Here is an 18,119-nt window from a genome sequence, read left to right on the forward strand (position 1 = left end):
CTCTTGGCCACAAACACTTACAGCGCACACACACCCACACAAACACACAAGCATCGTTTGAACCAAGTGCTGGTAGAATTAGACTCATCCCCAATTGTTGCTGAAGAAGCTCGCAGTCTCCATCTCAGTGCACATGGCTGAGTCTCATGAACAAGGGTGGCAAAAGAGTACACTAAAGACGGCCCATTAGGTGTTTGGGGTTTCCATGTTTCAAGGGTCTAGGGCCTAGGCTCAGCTCAAATGTCAGATGGGTTTGTATGTTGCAGCCAAATATTCCTTCCTAGCACAGCTCTGCCACCATCCTCTAGGCAGCTTTGGAATTCCCCTTCTCCTTCTCTTCCTCCTCCTCCTCCTGCTTGCCCTCGACTCCCCCTCCCCTCCCCCTTCCCGCTCCCCTCCCCCACACCCCACCCCTCCCCTTCCCCCTCCCAATCCCCCTCCCTTCCCTCTCCTCCTCCCCAGGTATTCGATTTTTGAAAACACACCCTCGCTTCCCATCTCTGTCCTACTGGGTCCATCTTGGCTGAGGCGGGGCTACCGTTGCACTCCCCAACGTGATTTGAGTTGTCTGTCTCTTCTCCCAAGTGCTGGTGCCGGGCCCTCCTTTTCAGCTCTGGTTTCTTGCCTGACTTTCCCGGACTCGCGCCGTCCAGAGAAGGAATGATGGTCTGCAGGTAGCCTGGTTCCATGTCTTTTCACCATCAAACGATTTGACCTTGCTTCCCCTTGGGCGGCTTCGGCTGGGAAGTTCACTTAGGAATGCATTCCGTCCATTTGCGTGGGCCGGATTCCCGACGGCGGAGCACCCGATGCCGTTGGGCATGCGTCCTTGGGGCAGCTGGAGAGCTTCTGACCTGGGTTGACCTGGGAGATGGCCCCAGGCGAGTGAGGGCTGCTCCCCGCTCCCCGCTCCCCTCCCCCTCCCGCTCTTCCCCAACCACTCTCCCTCTTCTCCCCTCCCCCACCCACTGTTGCAAGGTGCACTCGGCCTGGCTTCCCAGGGAGACAGGCTTGCCAAGAGAATTGCTTGGACGTAGCCAGGTGTAGCTGCCACGTTTTGGCCTCGATGGACTTTAGGGGACCGGACCCTAATCAGGCCTCCCTGGAAAGGCTTTGAAGATGCTGGCAGACAGGAGGGGCAACTAGCCATGTTGGATTCGCCCAGGACAAGCCTCGCACGTCGAAGCCGCCTCATGTGGCCCACCTAGTGTGGTAGTGGGGTCTGCCCCTGTCTTCTGGCACTCCCTGGCCCGTGAGGAAGGGGGCGGGCTTCACATGACAGCTGGAAAAGCTTCCAAAGTTTGTGACCAAAGAGCATGACCCGTGTGTCGAATCCTGTGTCCGTCGGCGCATTCAGCCTTCCTATTGGAATGAGCGGGACCTCAGCCTCCAGTCAAGGAAATGCCTCAGGCCTGGAATGCAATGAGGTCCAGGAGATGCCGAGGGAAGTGGGAAGTAGACACCGGGAAGCTAGGCCCTCCACACTGGAAAGAACAGAGGGGCCAAGCCTTGTCACCACGAACCCAGGGCCGGGGAACGCCAGGGAGAGCAAACACTGTGTGGAACGGGAAAACGTGGGAAAACCAGAGAGCCCTGGAGTCCATTCAGCCCGGGGAACGGAGGATGCCAGGCTTCCAAATAAAGGTCCTTGCTGGCCTCTGGATTGGCCTTTTAGTCCAAGTCCCCTAACGTGGAAACATGGGAAATGGGAAGACTTCAACGTTCTCAAGGTGGAAGGGGGGGCTGGGATCCCGAGGCAGCGATTTCCATAAATAGGGGCGGGGCGTGCCCGATCCCTTGATAAGGCCCGTGCTCCCGGGAACTCAGCATTTGGCCAGCAGCCTCTGTGCCGGACGGGTGTCTCTCCGGCCATGGATGACTCACGCACGTCCTACGGTAAGTGGACATCAGCACCTGGGCTCTCCTGCTGGCTCATCTGAAATTTTTTCCTGCCCTCTCAGGGGTGTGGACGAGGGGAGAAATGGCCCCCTGAGACTGCAGGGAAGGCTTTGGCTGGGCTCTGTTTAAGGAAGCCATTGGACCAAATGATTGAGTGTGGCTTGGGTAGGTTTGTTTTTCCTTTCATTGATCTCTTTGGCCCCGTTGAAATGGACATGGGAGCGGTAGCCCTGTGGCCCACCCACAGCTCCTCTCTCACAAGTCCTGACGTGCAGCTGCACAGAAAGCTGCATCCGTTGTCCAAGGCTTCCGACTGCAAGCAGCGCATTTCTAGTGGACCACGTTTGGACATTTGAGTTGGTGTCGTTGGTTCTTTCTCATGGTGGTTTAGCAGCTCTCTGTTGGCTTGAGTTCCATGGGAAAGGGTCCGTTTGTCTGCTGTCCCAGGAAACAGTCCACACGCAGAATTCCCAAGAAGCACGGCAGGGGCATAGGTTCCCTTGCCAGCAAACTCAACACTAGGGCTTGGGAGGCACTGATCCCAGAAGCCCTTGAATTGCCTCCCACTCGACTGCAAAGTAGGGAGTGGGGCCTGGGGGCAGGGGCGCCTGGGGGCACATGTGGGGGTGGGGCTTTCTGAAGGGAAAACCCCCAAGGCCAGGCTACCGTGTGCTCCATGACTTCTGTCCGAAGAAATCTCACTGGAGCAGGCAAGCAGAAAGGGTGCTTGTGAAGGAAGCGTCACTTGGGGTGCACAAGCCATGCCTTGCATCCTTCCAGGCAGACACCTTGACACCCTAGTTTGGCACCTGACAGTGGCTAGCGGGGAATTCCTTTCTCAGGAGGGCTGATGTTCTAGTGTTTGAATCCACTTCAGGAAGTCCAAGTCGTCCCGAAGCCCGGGACGTGCCCGATACCACGTCGGGCTTTCCACAGAATGTGTGAAACAAGTACAGTCCTATTCCTCTGCATCACAAAGAACAAGTGTCCACTAGGACAGGGCTCCATCACTCCAAGCTTTCCACAGGGAAAGAATTGCATGTACGCAGCCAGTCCACATGACACGTTGACGTCCAGGATGGGGTGCTCCTCCTCTGTGGTGTCCCAGCCCGGGCACCGTCAGAATCAGGGTCGGGGCACGAGGGCCGCAGTGTGGGTATCCGACACCACCTACCCACATGTGGCCGTGCTTGGCTTGATTTTCAGGAAGTTCAAGCAGGTGTGCCATGGATGTGTGGGGAGCCGCAAGGCGGGCTCTTCTAGCTGGCCTAAAGTTCGAGGTCCATCCTGCCAGGGGCCATCCAGACATTCCACGGCTGGCAGCCGGCGGCCGCGTCCCCTAGGTGGGAACATCTTCCACCCATTTGGAACGTGAGCCTGTTGTCCTAGGCCTTCCCAGCTGGTTGCTTCGTAGCTCTGTGGGCTGCCGCTGAGTGGGGGGTAGATCCCAAGAGCATGAATCATCTCATCTCTGCTGCTTGGCCTAGATGGAAGGCCCAGGGTCTCCCCTTCAGAAGGGCTTTGCGTGTGCTTCTGTTAGATAGAAAGGGACGTTCATCTGTGCACTTGGGTCTACTCCCCCCGGCTTCCCGGACACAAACGGCAGGCTGGCATGACCCCACCCGTCACCACCCCGCACCACCGTTGGTGCAGCTGAACGGATTCCATATCAGACGTTTCCCCCTCTTGTCTTTGGCAGGCCCACGCCCAAGTGGACAGCGGAGAAGGAGGCTGGTTTTGAAGCTCAGTCAGAAGGACGCTCTGCAAGCCCTCTTTCAACAGAACCCCTACCCTGGCATCAAGGCCCGAGAAAGCCTGGCCCGAGACCTGGGCATTCCCGAAAGCAGAATTCAGGTAAGTCTCAGTCTCTGAATTCCTCCTCTCTCGGGGTCCGTGTCCGGACGCCCCCACCCCGGGCCGAGCCGTGTGAAGTCCCACTTCCAGATCGGGAAGCTGTCTGCCGAGGCTTAGCCTGGCTTTTTCTCTCGTGGGTTGGGAGGGACCCAAAGATAAGCCAGCCAGCATCAAGGAAAAGGGGGGTCCTCTAATGAGCGTCTGTGCTGAAGGGTTTGTACGTGGCTTCCGAGCAAATATGCATTGGCTACAGACACTTGATGGTGGAGGGCACGCTAGGGAGAGGCCCAGTCTCCTCCCCTTTGTGCTCCTGGTCTGGGTGCTTGAGGCAAGCCTGGACTCCACTCCCGAGAAGGAATGGCTGTCCCTTGGGAGAATAGGGCCAGGGGGTGCTGAGTGGCCCTGGGTCCTATGCCAACGGGTGATCAGGAATCCAAGCCCAGAGAACGAGGGTGCGTGAGGCTGCTTGTGCCAGGGAGTCCGGTCCTTTGTGGCTCACCTCCGAGACACTAAAGTTGCTCAAGGCGTCCTGTCTGGTCAGCCGGGAGAGGAGTCCTGAAAGGGGAGAACTGCAGGAGCAGGAGCACAGTGCCTGCCTCCTTTCAAGGGGCACTAAGACGCGTAGGCTTCCCTTACTGAACTGACTGGCAGGTTCAACAAACTGCCCACCCAGCCCCATCAGAGATGCCTAAAAATGCAAACACACACGCCAACACTCTCACCGACACCATAACTACCCCGATGGCCACATCTTCACTATCCCAAACCCCATCCCCCCGCCACCCGGTCATCCCCAAGCCTCACCCGACCTCACCCGACCTCACTCCACTGCACCCTACCCTTCTCCACGTCACTCCACTCCACTCCACTCCATCCACACCTAACTCTGCACTTGTTTCTTGGGGAACGAGGAAGGCAACATGTGGCTTCACAGTTGAAGACAGTGACACCGATTTCAAAGGTGGGGATCGGGTACCTAAGGGCCTCCAGACCTGGAAGTGGCAGGACCTTGTGCTCCTAAGAGCTCCCTGGCAAGGAGTCACTTCCAGGCAGCATGGGGTTTTCAGGAGGTCGCCCGCGTTCAGTGAATTTTGGACAAGAGCACTCACCTATGTGTGGTGTGTTAGGAAAGGGTGCTGTCCATGGGGCTACAAGGGAGAACAGAGGAACATTCCTCGGGCACTGAGCATGGCCAAAAAGGAGGCACAAAGACTCAGAGGGAGCAAGTGAGAGAAACAAGAGAGAGAAATGGACACAGGGACAGAGACAGGGACTGAGAGAAAGGAAAAGAGCAACAGGCAGAAACAGGTAGACTGATAGGAGCGGAGAGTGAGGCTACCAGGCCAACAGGGACCGTGGCAGGTTTGACAAGAATGGAAAATGTCAAGAGAGTCAGAGAGCTAACCAGAGGGAGAAAGAAACGGAGAGAGAGAGAGAGATGATCAGAGAGAGTGGGTCGGGGGAGGAAATGAGGGAAAGTGAGAGGAGGAGAGAGAGAGAGAATATTAGCAAGCTCCTTCAGACTGACTTTGGGAAAGGAAACACAGTCTCCTGCCTCACGGGTTTTAGTCTTTGGATTCCAGAGGGAGGATGGCAGGGGAAATGCTGATTTTCTTCCGTGCGGATTGTGTTTTCTGGAATCCTGTGCAGTTCTTCCGAGGTGAAAGCCATAATCTGTGGCGAGTTCAGTCCCTTTGGGGGCTAAATCCTTCCCCTGGGGGCACATGGAGTCTACAGTTTGTCCATTCCTTGGCTTGTCTGTTTGTTATCTTGTGAATCACTGTGATAGCTCTTGAGATCTATCCCTAAGCATTTGAGTGACAAGGGTTTTTCTCCTTCTACTTAGGTTTGGTTCCAAAACCAACGAAGAAGAAGCCTAAGGCAGAGGCGTCCGCCATCGGAGAACATCTTACCAGACGGGCAATCGCATCCAATGCACGAGCCTCAGGCTCTGACTCAAGGTGAGTCCCTGGCTTTCCAAAGGCATTTTCCCAGAAGGGTTCCTGGAGACAGATTCATCTCTGAACGTGGGTGGCAAGGAGTCAGCAGAGAAGCCTTAGGAGAGGAAACAAGCCTACCTGGCCCTTGCCCTGCTAGCGCTCAAACCATGAGCATCGTGGCCCTGTGTGGAGGGTGGGGTCTTGCATGGCCAGGAAGGCTTTAAATCCTCTAGTCCTGAAACAGTCCGAAGTGCAGAATTCCCTTCTCTTATCAACTCACAAAATTTTCCTTGGGCTCCTTTGGTCTTTAAGCAAGATTTGTTCCAGCATTGTCCCATCAGGTCTTCAGAACACTCCAGAAAACATGCTGGGAAAACAACCAAACAGCAAACTAGAGAAACAAGCAAACAAACATTCAAGCAATAAATAAAGTTTTAAAAGTGAATAATTAAAATGAAAAATGGAAACGGTGAGAGTGTGTGTGTGTGTGTGTGTGTGTGTGTGGCTGTGTCTGTGTGGGTGTGTCTGTGTGGATGTGTCTGTGTGGGTGGGGGAATGCATTGTGCCTGTGTATACTTATACATACACATGATAATACACTATAGACATCGAGATAGATATATGTATATAAATATATATGTGTCTAGATAATCTATCTAACTCTCAATTTATATTCTATCTATCGATCTATCATCTATCTATGTAAATCTATACCTACCTATCTCTCAATCTATCTCTCTCTCTCTGTACCTATCATCTATTTATCTATCTATCTATCTATCTATCTATCTATCTATCTATCTATCTATCTATCTACCTATCTGTCCCTCTATCTCTCTATCTACCTACCTATCTTTCTGATGTGCCATTTCCTACATACGGCAGATTTTGTGTGCCCTGAATGTGAAGTGGGCTTCATTGTCCTCTCTTCTTTGTTTGCGCTCCTTTAGATCGCCGCCCAAAGGAGGCCGGGAGAAAGCGCACATTCATCTCACCCTCTCAAACAAGGATCCTCGTGCAAGCCTTTGAGAGGGACCGCTTTCCTGGCATTGCAACCAGGGAAGAATTGGCTCGTCAAACGGGACTTCCCGAACCTCGGATCCAGGTAAGGTCTCAGCAGGTGGAAGACGGTTTGTCCCAAGGCGGGAGGGCCGTTTTCCTCCCGCGCTGGTGCTGGATTTACGTAGGCACTTCAGATGGTTTTGGAGGTGTGGGTGGGTCATTGGGGGGTTGGGGAGAGGGATGGGGTGGGTAAGTCTCCCCAGAGGCATTCACTCCAGTGCCTGACCTGAAGGCATCCATTTCCTGAAGGGGACGGGGCAGAGGAGGTGCCAGACAGCCTGGGAGGGGTCCCGACATTCTAGCCAGTCGGCGAGGGATCTCTCATGGAAGCCAGGCTTCCAGTGTGGCCCTGAGTTTGCCCCTCATTTTGCAAGGACCTGGGGACCGGCAAAGGTCACATCACCCCGGGTCAAGGCCTAGCCGAAGGCAGTGTTTTTGCCCGGAGCCTGTCAGACCAGGGGTGCTGGCATGGCGGTTGCAAGGCGACTTGGAAGATCTTGCTCCTCATGAACCTGTCTCCCTTTCTCTCATCTTGCCTAGATATGGTTTCAGAACCGGAGAGCTCGGCACCCGGAGCAGAGCAGTGGGGCGCCTGCCAAGGCCCGGGCAGAAGACCCCGATGCCAGACCAGCCCCGACTGTCCCATCGGACCAAAGGCCCCCGCCCAACATCCACCACGGCGCTCATCAATTGCCTCCAACTGATCCACTGGACAGCTTCCGGTCCCTTGCCGCGGCAGCCCCTCCTCTGTCCCCCAGCTTCTTTGTGCCTTGTGCTCCCCCTGGTGGCTGGGTGGGCCAGCCACTGATGCTCCTGGTGCTCCAGCCCACCCCGGCTTGGCAGGGAGTTGAGAACCCTCCACATCTGGGAACAGACCCAAGCGGCACCACAGCAGGGCCGAGTCCAGGAGGGGGTCTTGCACCCGTGCACGCGGCACTCACGCCCTCTGCCCACGGAGGGCCCTGCCCGCACCACAGCCTGCACCCTGGCGCGGCAGCACCCCCTCAGCCTGTCCCCCGCAGCGGTCCTCCACAGACCGGGCAGCATCCGGCTCAGCCATGCAGCCCCCACGCGGCAGTTCTGCAGCCCGAACAGGCCGAGACACACCTGTGGCAGCAGCAGGCCCCATCGGATCAACTCCCGTCTCCTCCGCTCCACCCGCAGCCCCAGCCCTCAGGCGCCACAGGCTCAGGGAGCCTCTTAGATGAACTCTTGTCAGACGCCAGCCTTCTGGAAAAGGCACAACCTTTCCTGAGCGACGGCACCCCGGAAGAGGGACTTTGGCCAACCCTGGAAGAACCCCTCAGTGATGACGAATTCCAGGCCCTCCTGGACATGCTGCCAGGCTCACCAGGGCCTCAGGAAAGCCTTTGGTCGAGCCCAATTCAGGCCTCTTTCCCTGGGATGCCGAGCCACGGCTGAGAACAAAGGGCGAGGAACCAGCCACACTCCTAGGGCTCGGCAGCAAGGGCAAGGCGCCCAGACTGCCGGCGCCACTGCGTGGCCTCCCTCAGCCCTGCCGTGCTCCCCGGGCGCTCTCAGGACGCACGGGCACTAGCAGGGGCATCCTCCCTGATGTCGGAAGGGATGCTAGCATGCCAACCAGCAAGAGGATGGCCCAAGTCCTCTTGCCTTAGAGGTCGATTTGCGGGTTCTCTCTGACATTTCCTTGATCCAATAAAGCTGGCTTTGAACTCAACGCAAAGTCTTTGGCTCTGTTTTGGTCCCCTTGTAGTCTGTGCCCCAGCATCCATGCCACTCCTCAGAGATTCACCGTGTCCCCGTTTGCCTGGGACTGAATGGGAAGGGGGTCGGTGGCCCTTGATAAGAACCCAGCTTCTGCTTTCAGGCTAGATTCTCTTGGAATCCCTACAACAATGAACCACCATCACTGGGATTGTGGGAGCAAGAGAGCTTCCATTAGGGCCAGTACAGGGGAGCACCGTTGCACAACTCTCCTAGCACTTTTCTTGGTTCCCAGATTATAGACAGATTATTCTCAGCAGGGCTCCAATTAACCAAGGTGCTGGGGATATCAGGCAGGCAATCAATCTCTCTCTCCCCCTCACGCCCTCCATCCCTACCTCCCTCTCTCACGTGTCTCCTTCTGCCTCTCTCTTGTTCTCTCTCTCTCTCTCCCTTTCTTATGGTCTCTTGGCCACAAACACTTACAGCGCACACACACCCACACAAACACACAAGCATCGTTTGAACCAAGTGCTGGTAGAATTAGACTCATCCCCAATTGTTGCTGAAGAAGCTCGCAGTCTCCATCTCAGTGCACATGGCTGAGTCTCATGAACAAGGGTGGCAAAAGAGTACACTAAAGACGGCCCATTAGGTGTTTGGGGTTTCCATGTTTCAAGGGTCTAGGGCCTAGGCTCAGCTCAAATGTCAGATGGGTTTGTATGTTGCAGCCAAATATTCCTTCCTAGCACAGCTCTGCCACCATTCTCTAGGCAGCTTTGGAATTCCCCTTCTCCTTCTCTTCCTCCTCCTCCTCCTGCTTGCCCTCGACTCCCCCTCCCCTCCCCCTTCCCGCTCCCCTCCCCCACACCCCACCCCTCCCCTTCCCCCTCCCAATCCCCCTCCCTTCCCTCTCCTCCTCCCCAGGTATTCGATTTTTGAAAACACACCCTCGCTTCCCATCTCTGTCCTACTGGGTCCATCTTGGCTGAGGCGGGGCTACCGTTGCACTCCCCAACGTGATTTGAGTTGTCTGTCTCTTCTCCCAAGTGCTGGTGCCGGGCCCTCCTTTTCAGCTCTGGTTTCTTGCCTGACTTTCCCGGACTCGCGCCGTCCAGAGAAGGAATGATCGTCTACAGATAGCCTGGTTCCATGTCTTTTCACCATCAAACGATTTGGCCTTGCTTCCCCTTGGGCGGCTTCGGCTGGGAAGTTCACTTAGGAATGCATTCCGTCCGTTTGCGTGGGCCGGATTCCCGACGGCGGAGCACCCGATGCCGTTGGGCATGCGTCCTTGGGGCTGCTGGAGAGCTTCTGACCTGGGTTGACCTGGGAGATGGCCCCAGGCGAGTGAGGGCTGCTCCCCGCTCCCCGCTCCCCTCCCCCTCCCGCTCTTCCCCAACCACTCTCCCTCTTCTCCCCTCCCCCACCCACTGTTGCAAGGTGCACTCGGCCTGGCTTCCCAGGGAGACAGGCTTGCCAAGAGAATTGCTTGGACGTAGCCAGGTGTAGCTGCCACGTTTTGGCCTCGATGGACTTTAGGGGACCGGACCCTAATCAGGCCTCCCTGGAAAGGCTTTGAAGATGCTGGCAGACAGGAGGGGCAACTAGCCATGTTGGATTCGCCCAGGACAAGCCTCGCACGTCGAAGCCGCCTCATGTGGCCCACCTAGTGTGGTAGTGGGGTCTGCCCCTGTCTTCTGGCACTCCCTGGCCCGTGAGGAAGGGGGCGGGCTTCACATGACAGCTGGAAAAGCTTCCAAAGTTTGTGACCAAAGAGCATGACCCGTGTGTCGAATCCTGTGTCCGTCGGCGCATTCAGCCTTCCTATTGGAATGAGCGGGACCTCAGCCTCCAGTCAAGGAAATGCCTCAGGCCTGGAATGCAATGAGGTCCAGGAGATGCCGAGGGAAGTGGGAAGTAGACACCGGGAAGCTAGGCCCTCCACACTGGAAAGAACAGAGGGGCCAAGCCTTGTCACCACGAACCCAGGGCCGGGGAACGCCAGGGAGAGCAAACACTGTGTGGAACGGGAAAACGTGGGAAAACCAGAGAGCCCTGGAGTCCATTCAGCCCGGGGAACGGAGGATGCCAGGCTTCCAAATAAAGGTCCTTGCTGGCCTCTGGATTGGCCTTTTAGTCCAAGTCCCCTAACGTGGAAACATGGGAAATGGGAAGACTTCAACGTTCTCAAGGGGGAAGGGGGGGCTGGGATCCCGAGGCAGCGATTTCCATAAATAGGGGCGGGGCGTGCTCGATCCCTTGATAAGGCCCGTGCTCCCGGGAACTCAGCATTTGGCCAGCAGCCTCTGTGCCGGACGGGTGTCTCTCCGGCCATGGATGACTCACGCACGTCCTACGGTAAGTGGACATCAGCACCTGGGCTCTCCTGCTGGCTCATCTGAAATTTTTTCCTGCCCTCTCAGGGGTGTGGACGAGGGGAGAAATGGCCCCCTGAGACTGCAGGGAAGGCTTTGGCTGGGCTCTGTTTAAGGAAGCCATTGGACCAAATGATTGAGTGTGGCTTGGGTAGGTTTGTTTTTCCTTTCATTGATCTCTTTGGCCCCGTTGAAATGGACATGGGAGCGGTAGCCCTGTGGCCCACCCACAGCTCCTCTCTCACAAGTCCTGACGTGCAGCTGCACAGAAAGCTGCATCCGTTGTCCAAGGCTTCCGACTGCAAGCAGCGCATTTCTAGTGGACCACGTTTGGACATTTGAGTTGGTGTCGTTGGTTCTTTCTCATGGTGGTTTAGCAGCTCTCTGTTGGCTTGAGTTCCATGGGAAAGGGTCCGTTTGTCTGCTGTCCCAGGAAACAGTCCACACGCAGAATTCCCAAGAAGCACGGCAGGGGCATAGGTTCCCTTGCCAGCAAACTCAACACTAGGGCTTGGGAGGCACTGATCCCAGAAGCCCTTGAATTGCCTCCCACTCGACTGCAAAGTAGGGAGTGGGGCCTGGGGGCAGGGGCGCCTGGGGGCACATGTGGGGGTGGGGCTTTCTGAAGGGAAAACCCCCAAGGCCAGGCTACCGTGTGCTCCATGACTTCTGTCCGAAGAAATCTCACTGGAGCAGGCAAGCAGAAAGGGTGATTGTGAAGGAAGCGTCACTTGGGGTGCACAAGCCATGCCTTGCATCCTTCCAGGCAGACACCTTGACACCCTAGTTTGGCACCTGACAGTGGCTAGCGGGGAATTCCTTTCTCAGGAGGGCTGATGTTCTAGTGTTTGAATCCACTTCAGGAAGTCCAAGTCGTCCCGAAGCCCGGGACGTGCCCGATACCACGTCGGGCTTTCCACAGAATGTGTGAAACAAGTACAGTCCTATTCCTCTGCATCACAAAGAACAAGTGTCCACTAGGACAGGGCTCCATCACTCCAAGCTTTCCACAGGGAAAGAATTGCATGTACGCAGCCAGTCCACATGACACGTTGACGTCCAGGATGGGGTGCTCCTCCTCTGTGGTGTCCCAGCCCGGGCACCGTCAGAATCAGGGTCGGGGCACGAGGGCCGCAGTGTGGGTATCCGACACCACCTACCCACATGTGGCCGTGCTTGGCTTGATTTTCAGGAAGTTCAAGCAGGTGTGCCATGGATGTGTGGGGAGCCGCAAGGCGGGCTCTTCTAGCTGGCCTAAAGTTCGAGGTCCATCCTGCCAGGGGCCATCCAGACATTCCACGGCTGGCAGCCGGCGGCCGCGTCCCCTAGGTGGGAACAACTTCCACCCATTTGGAACGTGAGCCTGTTGTCCTAGGCCTTCCCAGCTGGTTGCTTCGTAGCTCTGTGGGCTGCCGCTGAGTGGGGGGTAGATCCCAAGAGCATGAATCATCTCATCTCTGCTGCTTGGCCTAGATGGAAGGCCCAGGGTCTCCCCTTCAGAAGGGCTTTGCGTGTGCTTCTGTTAGATAGAAAGGGACGTTCATCTGTGCACTTGGGTCTACTCCCCCCGGCTTCCCGGACACAAAAGGCAGGTTGGCATGACCCCACCCGTCACCACCCCGCACCACCGTTGGTGCAGCTGAACGGATTCCATATCAGACGTTTCCCCCTCTTGTCTTTGGCAGGCCCACGCCCAAGTGGACAGCGGAGAAGGAGGCTGGTTTTGAAGCTCAGTCAGAAGGACGCTCTGCAAGCCCTCTTTCAACAGAACCCCTACCCTGGCATCAAGGCCCGAGAAAGCCTGGCCCGAGACCTGGGCATTCCCGAAAGCAGAATTCAGGTAAGTCTCAGTCTCTGAATTCCTCCTCTCTCGGGGTCCGTGTCCGGACGCCCCCACCCCGGGCCGAGCCGTGTGAAGTCCCACTTCCAGATCGGGAAGCTGTCTGCCGAGGCTTAGCCTGGCTTTTTCTCTCGTGGGTTGGGAGGGACCCAAAGATAAGCCAGCCAGCATCAAGGAAAAGGGGGGTCCTCTAATGAGCGTCTGTGCTGAAGGGTTTGTACGTGGCTTCCGAGCAAATATGCATTGGCTACAGACACTTGATGGTGGAGGGCACGCTAGGGAGAGGCCCAGTCTCCTCCCCTTTGTGCTCCTGGTCTGGGTGCTTGAGGCAAGCCTGGACTCCACTCCCGAGAAGGAATGGCTGTCCCTTGGGAGAATAGGGCCAGGGGGTGCTGAGTGGCCCTGGGTCCTATGCCAACGGGTGATCAGGAATCCAAGCCCAGAGAACGAGGGTGCGTGAGGCTGCTTGTGCCAGGGAGTCCGGTCCTTTGTGGCTCACCTCCGAGACACTAAAGTTGCTCAAGGCGTCCTGTCTGGTCAGCCGGGAGAGGAGTCCTGAAAGGGGAGAACTGCAGGAGCAGGAGCACAGTGCCTGCCTCCTTTCAAGGGGCACTAAGACGCGTAGGCTTCCCTTACTGAACTGACTGGCAGGTTCAACAAACTGCCCACCCAGCCCCATCAGAGATGCCTAAAAATGCAAACACACACGCCAACACTCTCACCGACACCATAACTACCCCGATGGCCACATCTTCACTATCCCAAACCCCATCCCCCCGCCACCCGGTCATCCCCAAGCCTCACCCGACCTCACCCGACCTCACTCCACTGCACCCTACCCTTCTCCACGTCACTCCACTCCACTCCACTCCATCCACACCTAACTCTGCACTTGTTTCTTGGGGAACGAGGAAGGCAACATGTGGCTTCACAGTTGAAGACAGTGACACCGATTTCAAAGGTGGGGATCGGGTACCTAAGGGCCTCCAGACCTGGAAGTGGCAGGACCTTGTGCTCCTAAGAGCTCCCTGGCAAGGAGTCACTTCCAGGCAGCATGGGGTTTTCAGGAGGTCGCCCGCGTTCAGTGAATTTTGGACAAGAGCACTCACCTATGTGTGGTGTGTTAGGAAAGGGTGCTGTCCATGGGGCTACAAGGGAGAACAGAGGAACATTCCTCGGGCACTGAGCATGGCCAAAAAGGAGGCACAAAGACTCAGAGGGAGCAAGTGAGAGAAACAAGAGAGAGAAATGGACACAGGGACAGAGACAGGGACTGAGAGAAAGGAAAAGAGCAACAGGCAGAAACAGGTAGACGGACAGAATCGGAGAGTGAGACTACCAGGCCAACAGGGACCGTGGCAGGTTTGACAAGAATGGAAAATGTCAAGAGAGTCAGAGAGCTAACCAGAGGGAGAAAGAAACGGAGAGAGAGAGAGAGATGATCAGAGAGAGTGGGTCGGGGGAGGAAATGAGGGAAAGTGAGAGGAGGAGAGAGAGAGAGAATATTAGCAAGCTCCTTCAGACTGACTTTGGGAAAGGAAACACAGTCTCCTGCCTCACGGGTTTTAGTCTTTGGATTCCAGAGGGAGGATGGCAGGGGAAATGCTGATTTTCTTCCGTGCGGATTGTGTTTTCTGGAATCCTGTGCAGTTCTTCCGAGGTGAAAGCCATAATCTGTGGCGAGTTCAGTCCCTTTGGGGGCTAAATCCTTCCCCTGGGGGCACATGGAGTCTACAGTTTGTCCATTCCTTGGCTTGTCTGTTTGTTATCTTGTGAATCACTGTGATAGCTCTTGAGATCTATCCCTAAGCATTTGAGTGACAAGGGTTTTTCTCCTTCTACTTAGGTTTGGTTCCAAAACCAACGAAGAAGAAGCCTAAGGCAGAGGCGTCCGCCATCGGAGAACATCTTACCAGACGGGCAATCGCATCCAATGCACGAGCCTCAGGCTCTGACTCAAGGTGAGTCCCTGGCTTTCCAAAGGCATTTTCCCAGAAGGGTTCCTGGAGACAGATTCATCTCTGAACGTGGGTGGCAAGGAGTCAGCAGAGAAGCCTTAGGAGAGGAAACAAGCCTACCTGGCCCTTGCCCTGCTAGCGCTCAAACCATGAGCATCGTGGCCCTGTGTGGAGGGTGGGGTCTTGCATGGCCAGGAAGGCTTTAAATCCTCTAGTCCTGAAACAGTCCGAAGTGCAGAATTCCCTTCTCTTATCAACTCACAAAATTTTCCTTGGGCTCCTTTGGTCTTTAAGCAAGCTTTGTTCCAGCATTGTCCCATCAGGGCTTCAGAACACTCCAGAAAACATGCTGGGAAAACAACCAAACAGCAAACTAGAGAAACAAGCAAACAAACATTCAAGCAATAAATAAAGTTTTAAAAGTGAATAATTAAAATGAAAAATGGAAACGGTGAGAGTGTGTGTGTGTGTGTGTGTGTGTGTGTGGCTGTGTCTGTGTGGGTGTGTCTGTGTGGATGTGTCTGTGTGGGTGGGGGAATGCATTGTGCCTGTGTATACTTATACATACACATGATAATACACTATAGACATCGAGATAGATATATGTATATAAATATATATGTGTCTAGATAATCTATCTAACTCTCAATTTATATTCTATCTATCGATCTATCATCTATCTATGTAAATCTATACCTACCTATCTCTCAATCTATCTCTCTCTCTCTGTACCTATCATCTATTTATCTATCTATCTATCTATCTATCTATCTATCTATCTATCTATCTATCTACCTATCTGTCCCTCTATCTCTCTATCTACCTACCTATCTTTCTGATGTGCCATTTCCTACATACGGCAGATTTTGTGTGCCCTGAATGTGAAGTGGGCTTCATTGTCCTCTCTTCTTTGTTTGCGCTCCTTTAGATCGCCGCCCAAAGGAGGCCGGGAGAAAGCGCACATTCATCTCACCCTCTCAAACAAGGATCCTCGTGCAAGCCTTTGAGAGGGACCGCTTTCCTGGCATTGCAACCAGGGAAGAATTGGCTCGTCAAACGGGACTTCCCGAACCTCGGATCCAGGTAAGGTCTCAGCAGGTGGAAGACGGTTTGTCCCAAGGCGGGAGGGCCGTTTTCCTCCCGCGCTGGTGCTGGATTTACGTAGGCACTTCAGATGGTTTTGGAGGTGTGGGTGGGTCATTGGGGGGTTGGGGAGAGGGATGGGGTGGGTAAGTCTCCCCAGAGGCATTCACTCCGGTGCCTGACCTGAAGGCATCCATTTCCTGAAGGGGACGGGGCAGAGGAGGTGCCAGACAGCCTGGGAGGGGTCCCGACATTCTAGCCAGTCGGCGAGGGATCTCTCATGGAAGCCAGGCTTCCAGTGTGGCCCTGAGTTTGCCCCTCATTTTGCAAGGACCTGGGGACCGGCAAAGGTCACATCACCCCGGGTCAAGGCCTAGCCGAAGGCAGTGTTTTTGCCCGGAGCCTGTCAGACCAGGGGTGCTGGCATGGCGGTTGCAAGGCGACTTGGAAGATCTTGCTCCTCATGAACCTGTCTCCCTTTCTCTCATCTTGCCTAGATATGGTTTCAGAACCGGAGAGCTCGGCACCCGGAGCAGAGCAGTGGGGCGCCTGCCAAGGCCCGGGCAGAAGACCCCGATGCCAGACCAGCCCCGACTGTCCCATCGGACCAAAGGCCCCCGCCCAACATCCACCACGGCGCTCATCAATTGCCTCCAACTGATCCACTGGACAGCTTCCGGTCCCTTGCCGCGGCAGCCCCTCCTCTGTCCCCCAGCTTCTTTGTGCCTTGTGCTCCCCCTGGTGGCTGGGTGGGCCAGCCACTGATGCTCCTGGTGCTCCAGCCCACCCCGGCTTGGCAGGGAGTTGAGAACCCTCCACATCTGGGAACAGACCCAAGCGGCACCACAGCAGGGCCGAGTCCAGGAGGGGGTCTTGCACCCGTGCACGCGGCACTCACGCCCTCTGCCCACGGAGGGCCCTGCCCGCACCACAGCCTGCACCCTGGCGCGGCAGCACCCCCTCAGCCTGTCCCCCGCAGCGGTCCTCCACAGACCGGGCAGCATCCGGCTCAGCCATGCAGCCCCCACGCGGCAGTTCTGCAGCCCGAACAGGCCGAGACACACCTGTGGCAGCAGCAGGCCCCATCGGATCAACTCCCGTCTCCTCCGCTCCACCCGCAGCCCCAGCCCTCAGACGCCACAGGCTCAGGGAGCCTCTTAGATGAACTCTTGTCAGACGCCAGCCTTCTGGAAAAGGCACAACCTTTCCTGAGCGACGGCACCCCGGAAGAGGGACTTTGGCCAACCCTGGAAGAACCCCTCAGTGATGACGAATTCCAGGCCCTCCTGGACATGCTGCCAGGCTCACCAGGGCCTCAGGAAAGCCTTTGGTCGAGCCCAATTCAGGCCTCTTTCCCTGGGATGCCGAGCCACGGCTGAGAACAAAGGGCGAGGAACCAGCCACACTCCTAGGGCTCGGCAGCAAGGGCAAGGCGCCCAGACTGCCGGCGCCACTGCGTGGCCTCCCTCAGCCCTGCCGTGCTCCCCGGGCGCTCTCAGGACGCACGGGCACTAGCAGGGGCATCCTCCCTGATGTCGGAAGAGATGCTAGCATGCCAACCAGCAAGAGGATGGCCCAAGTCCTCTTGCCTTAGAGGTCGATTTGCGGGTTCTCTCTGACATTTCCTTGATCCAATAAAGCTGGCTTTGAACTCAACGCAAAGTCTTTGGCTCTGTTTTGGTCCCCTTGTAGTCTGTGCCCCAGCATCCATGCCACTCCTCAGAGATTCACCGTGTCCCCGTTTGCCTGGGACTGAATGGGAAGGGGGTCGGTGGCCCTTGATAAGAACCCAGCTTCTGCTTTCAGGCTAGATTCTCTTGGAATCCCTACAACAATGAACCACCATCACTGGGATTGTGGGAGCAAGAGAGCTTCCATTAGGGCCAGTACAGGGGAGCACCGTTGCACAACTCTCCTAGCACTTTTCTTGGTTCCCAGATTATAGACAGATTATTCTCAGCAGGGCTCCAATTAACCAAGGTGCTGGGGATATCAGGCAGGCAATCAATCTCTCTCTCCCCCTCACGCCCTCCATCCCTACCTCCCTCTCTCACGTGTCTCCTTCTGCCTCTCTCTTGTTCTCTCTCTCTCTCTCCCTTTCTTATGGTCTCTTGGCCACAAACACTTACAGCGCACACACACCCACACAAACACACAAGCATCGTTTGAACCAAGTGCTGGTAGAATTAGACTCATCCCCAATTGTTGCTGAAGAAGCTCGCAGTCTCCATCTCAGTGCACATGGCTGAGTCTCATGAACAAGGGTGGCAAAAGAGTACACTAAAGACGGCCCATTAGGTGTTTGGGGTTTCCATGTTTCAAGGGTCTAGGGCCTAGGCTCAGCTCAAATGTCAGATGGGTTTGTATGTTGCAGCCAAATATTCCTTCCTAGCACAGCTCTGCCACCATTCTCTAGGCA

The sequence above is a fragment of the Vicugna pacos genome, chromosome 17, assembly GCF_048564905.1.
Source record: "Vicugna pacos chromosome 17, VicPac4, whole genome shotgun sequence".
In the NCBI taxonomy this organism is placed as follows: domain Eukaryota; kingdom Metazoa; phylum Chordata; class Mammalia; order Artiodactyla; family Camelidae; genus Vicugna; species Vicugna pacos.